This window comes from Penaeus chinensis, chromosome 14 (genome assembly GCF_019202785.1).
Source record: "Penaeus chinensis breed Huanghai No. 1 chromosome 14, ASM1920278v2, whole genome shotgun sequence".
In the NCBI taxonomy this organism is placed as follows: Eukaryota; Metazoa; Arthropoda; class Malacostraca; order Decapoda; family Penaeidae; genus Penaeus; species Penaeus chinensis.
In genome coordinates this window covers 9,697,160-9,702,159 of record NC_061832.1, presented here as the reverse complement: position 1 = coordinate 9,702,159, position 5,000 = coordinate 9,697,160, and the positions used below count along the sequence as shown (strand labels likewise).

General features: G+C 49.1%; 1 protein-coding gene across 1 annotated transcript in view; it reads right to left on the bottom strand.

Moving 5' to 3' along the window:
* LOC125032118 (retinoic acid receptor beta-like) overlaps positions 1-5,000 on the bottom strand; it is a 20,841-nt gene that overhangs the window by 14,802 nt on the left and 1,039 nt on the right. The window lies entirely within an intron of this gene.

Genomic DNA, 5,000 nt, shown 5'->3' with positions numbered 1-5,000 from the left:
CGAGGGTATTACTCTTTATGGTAACGTGAAGAGAGAGAGAGAGGAGAGAGAGGGGGGGAGAGGGGGAGAGGAGGGAGAGGGATCTGAGAGGGAGAGAGAGAGAGAGAGACAGAGAGATAGAGAGAGACTTGAGAGGACGAGATGGAGAGAGATGAGGTGAAGAAGAGTGCAGAGAGAGAGAAGAGAGAGAGAAAGGAGAGAGGAGAGAAAGGGAGAGAGAGAGAGAGAGAGAGAGATAGGAGAGAGAGGGAGAGAGATGAGAGATCCGGAGAGAGATGAGAGAGAGAGAGGGAGGAGATGGGGACGGAGAGAGAGAGGGGGTGTAAATGAGAGAGATGAGGGACGAGGAGAGGCGGAGGAGAGGGGAAGGAGGAGAGAGAAGTGATAGAGAGAGAGATGAGAGAGATGAGAGAGACATCGGATGAGAGAGAGAGACGGAGGAGAGAGAGAGAGAGAGAGGGCATACGACGTAGAATATTGCGCAACGTTTTCAACTAATAAGAAATTGCAAAACGAAACGATAACCTCTAGCCGAGCTCTCCTCCGAGCCCGGCCAAGACCTTACTTAACTTCAACTTCAACTTCTTGTATAACTTCCCGAGAGGAACAATATCTGACCGAGAAGTTCTGAGACATTTCCCTATGTCCACTGGCATCTGTTTCCCAGCGACGGAAACAGGAGGCGAGATGGATGATAAAAAAAAATGACGAACAATGGATGAGAAGGATGTTAATGGTAATGTAAAAAATAATTGTTTGTGTGTTATTCTCCTTCGTCTGTTTTTTTTTTCTTTCTTTCTCCTCCCCTTCCCTTCTTTTCCTTCTTCTTCTCCTTTTTCTTTTTTATCATCATCCTCTTATTTTCCCTTTTCTTTCTCATCTCCTTCTTTCCCCATCTTCTTCTTCCTCTTTCTCTCTCTCTCACTTTCCCTTCTCATTGCAAGTGACGAGTTACCCATATTGCAAAACTCTAATTCTCACTTGTCATTCATTTGAAATCAGAGTGACTTGCGTTTTCCTTTTTGTTACGCCCCTCCCATGGGCCTCGGATCGCCAGCCTCACTGTCCATAGCTGCGTTGTGTCTGTCTGTCTTTTGTGTGTGTGTGTGTGTGTGTGTGTGTGTGTGTGTGTGTGTGTGTGTGTGTGTGTGTGTGTGTGTGTGTGTGTGTGTGTGTGTGTGTGCGCGCTCTTCCTCATAACTTAGCCTCTTATATCACATACGTGTTTCTTCATTCCCTTACCAAACCTCTCCCTCCCCCTCCACCCCCATCCACCACCACAACCACCACCACCTCTCCCCCCTTCCCCTTCCCCTTCCCCTTCCCCCTCCACCTCCTATCCACCATTAATCAGCCACCATCACCCCTCCCCCTACCCCACCCCTCCCCCCAAAGTTCGTTCACTTGGCCACCTGATTTCCCGCCGCTGCAGCAGCGCCATCTCTTGGGAAAACCAAAAAGCAGGAGGAAACAGCTGTGGGTGTGGGGGAGAGGGTATCAGGGGAGGGGGGTAGAGAGCAGACGAGAGAGGGGGAGAGGAGAGGAGGAATCTTTGAGATAAAAGAGAGAAATAAGTAAAGATGAATTGAAAGAATAAGTGAAAAATAAAAAAAAAATATTAAGAACACTACGAAAAAAAAAAACACGAAAAAAATCTAAGACTGATGAAAGAAAAGAAAAGGAAAAAAACAAACTCAACAGCACTTCAACTTTCTGCAAACCGCTGTTGCTCTCGTTGAAGCTCTTGCAGCATTCTGCAGATGCAACACCCTGCACCCTGCACCCCCCTTCCCCTCTCAACGCCCCTCCCCCTCTCCTCCCTCCCTCCTTCCTTCCCTCTCTCCCTCCCTCCCCCTTCTACTCCCTTTCTCCCTCCCTCCCTCTTCTCCTCCCTCTCTTCCTCCCTCCCCTCCTTCTCCTCCCTCCCTCCCTCCCTTCTCCCTGTATCAAGTAGCAATCAATGTGCAAGTGTATTTTTTGAGATCAAGTATATTTCAATTGAGAATTCACGGAATCCATCTAAATGCTGGAGATATATGGAGAGGGAGAGGGAGAGGGAGAGGGAGAGGGAGAGGGAGAGGGAGAGGGAGAGGGGGAGGGAGTGGGAGAGGGGGAGGGAGAGGCAGAGGGGGAGGGGGAGGGAGAGGGAGATATAGTTATATTTGTAAATATAAATATATTGATATATAAGATAAGAGATAGATAGATAGAGATAGAAAAAACAAACAAACAAACAAAGGAGATGAGAAGGGAAAAATGATAAAAGAGAGAAAGGAGCTACAATTCCCTCTGATTGATATCCTCTCCTCCTACTCCTTCTTCTCCTCCTTCTCTTCTTCCTCATCCCCCTTCTCCTCTTCCCCCTTTCCTTCTCCTCTTCCTCCGTCTTGTCCTTGTCCTTGTCCTCCTCCTCCTCCCCCTTCTCCTCTTCCCCCTTTTCCTCCTCCTCCTTCTCCTCATCCTTGTCCTCTTCTCCTTCTTCTTCTTCTTCTTCTTCTTCTTCTTCTTCTTCTTCTTCTTCTTCTTCTTCTTCTTCTTCTTCTTCTCCTTCTCCTTCTCCTTCTCCTTCTCCTTCTCCTTCTCCTTCTCCTTCTCCTCCTCCTCTCCTCCTCCTCCTCCTCCTCCTCCTCCTCCTCCTCCTCCTCCTCCTCCTCCTCCTCCTTCTCCATCTCCTCCTCCTCTTTCTCTATCTCCTCCCGATGCCCGATAATTGCGCTTTGATACGATAATATCCCAATTCACGACGCGATTCGCCCGGGCACGAAATGGTGGCAGGGGGGGTGGGAGGTGGGGGGAAGGGGAGAGGGAGGGGTAATGGGTTATACGAAGGGGGGCGGGGCTGGCTACTTTGCAAAATCTACATAGTGCATTCCTTATCACTCTCGCAAATTAAAAAATATAAAAAAATGCATAATTAGGGCGGTATCGGCTATGAGCGTGATGCTTGGTTACCCGTATAAACAGTGGTAATCATGGGGGGGAGGGGGAGGGGGAATGAGAGAGAGAGAGAGAGAGAGAGAGAGAGAGAGAGAGAGAGAGAGAGAGAGAGAGAGAGAGAGAGAGAGAGAGAGAGAGAGAGGAGAGAGGAGAGAGAGTGGGAGTGGGGGGGGGGGAGGTACGGATGATTTATAAGGATTTGAGGTTCTTTTTCGTTTTTGTTTTTTTGTTTTTCATTTCTCTCTCTCTCTCTCTCTCTCTCTCTCTCTCTCTCTCTCTCTCTCTCTCTCTCTCTCTCTCTCTCTCTCTCTCTCTCTCTCTCCTTCCCTCCCTCTCTCTCCACCTGCCCTCCCTCCCTCTCTCCCTCCTTCCCTCCCCCAGATCTCTGCAACAGCTGAGCGGCAGCGTCCGAATTCCTACGTCTGTTCGCGTCTTCGGCTCCATTAACAAGAGCGAGGGAGGAAGGAATCCGTGAAGATAGATCGCGTTACAGGCAAAGGGCGTTGGGTTACTCTCTTCGGACGCGGGGGAGGGAGGGGAGGGAGGGGAGGGAGGGGAGGGAGGGGAGGAAGAAGAGGGAGAGAGGGAGGGAAAAGGAGGGAGGGGAGGGAGGGGAGGAAGGGGAGGAAGGGGAGGAAGGGGAGGGAGGGAACGAAGGGGAGGGGGGGAGGAAGAAGAGGGAGAGAGGGAGGGAAGAGGAGGGAGGGGAGGAAGAGGTGGGAAGGAAAAGGAGAGGGGAGTGGAGGGGGGGAGGAAGAGGAGGGAGGAAAGGAAAGGGAGAGGGGGGGAGGAAGAGGGGGGAAGGGGAGGGAGGGATGAGGAGGGAGGGAAGAGGAGAGAGGGAAGAGGAGAGAGTGAAGAGGAGAGAGGGAAGAGGAGAGAGGGAGAAAAGGAGAGTGGGAGAAAAAAGGAAGGAAGGAGGGAGAAGATAATAGTAATATCAGAAGAAGAGGGGAATAAGGAATAAAAGAAGAAAAGGAGGTGGAACACGAGGAAGGAAAAGAGCACAAAGAGGGGAGACAGAAAACGGAGAAGAATGAAGTAGAGTCAAAATTAATCAAAGGGAAGAGAGAAACGAAAACAATAACAAAAGAAAAAGAAGAGAAGAAAAGAAGGAAAGCAAAAAAAAAAAAAAAAGGGGGGGTGGGGGCAGGCGAACAAAGAACAACGGTGAGAGGAGGAGAAATAAGAAAAAGACGGAAGAAAAGAAAGAAGAAAAAGAAAGAAGAAAAATAATGAAGAATAGAAAAAGAAAGGAGAAAAGAAAAGGAAAAAGAAAAGAAAAAGAAAGAAAGGAAAAAGAAAGAAGAAAGAGACAAGAACAAGAAAAGAAAGAAGAAAAGAAAAGAAAAGAAAAAAAAGCAAAATAAGCGATAGACGAATAAGTGATCCATCAATTGCTTGCAGTTTTCGATTTGCAGGGGAACGCTATCACAGTCGGATCGTCTCCGCACTCCCGTTGCATAAATCAATTGCAGGAGAGGCGATATTGCAGCCAGCATCGGAAAGGGTTTAATTGTGTTTTCCGTTTGAATGCAGGATCCTTGAATTAAATAAAAAAGAAAGGATGGGTAATGGATTAAATATGTTCTGCTTATGTAGGTATATGGGGAGAGGGTGGGAGGGAGGGAGAGAGGGGAGGGGAGGGGAGGGGATAAGGAGGGAGGGGAGAGGGGAGGTAGGGAAGGAAGGGGGAGGGGGGAAGAGAGGGAGGTATGTATGGAATAGAATGAAGGAGGGAAAAGAGAGAGAGAGAGAGAGAGAGAGAGAGAGAGAGAGAGAGAGAGAGAGAGAGAGAGAGAGAGAGAGAGAGAGAGAGAGAGAGAGAGAGAGAGAGAGAGGAGAGAGAGAGAGAGAGAGGGGGAGAGAGAGGGGAGAGAGAGAGAGAGAGAGAGAGAGAGAGAGAGAGAGAGAGAGAGAGAGAGAGAGAGAGAGAGAGAGAGAGAGAGAGAGAGAGGGGGGGGGGAGGGGGAGAGGGAAAGAGAGATGAGGGAGAGAGAGAGGGGGGAGAGAGAGAGAGAGAGAGAGAGAGAGAGAGAGAGAGAGAGAGAGAGAGAGAGAGA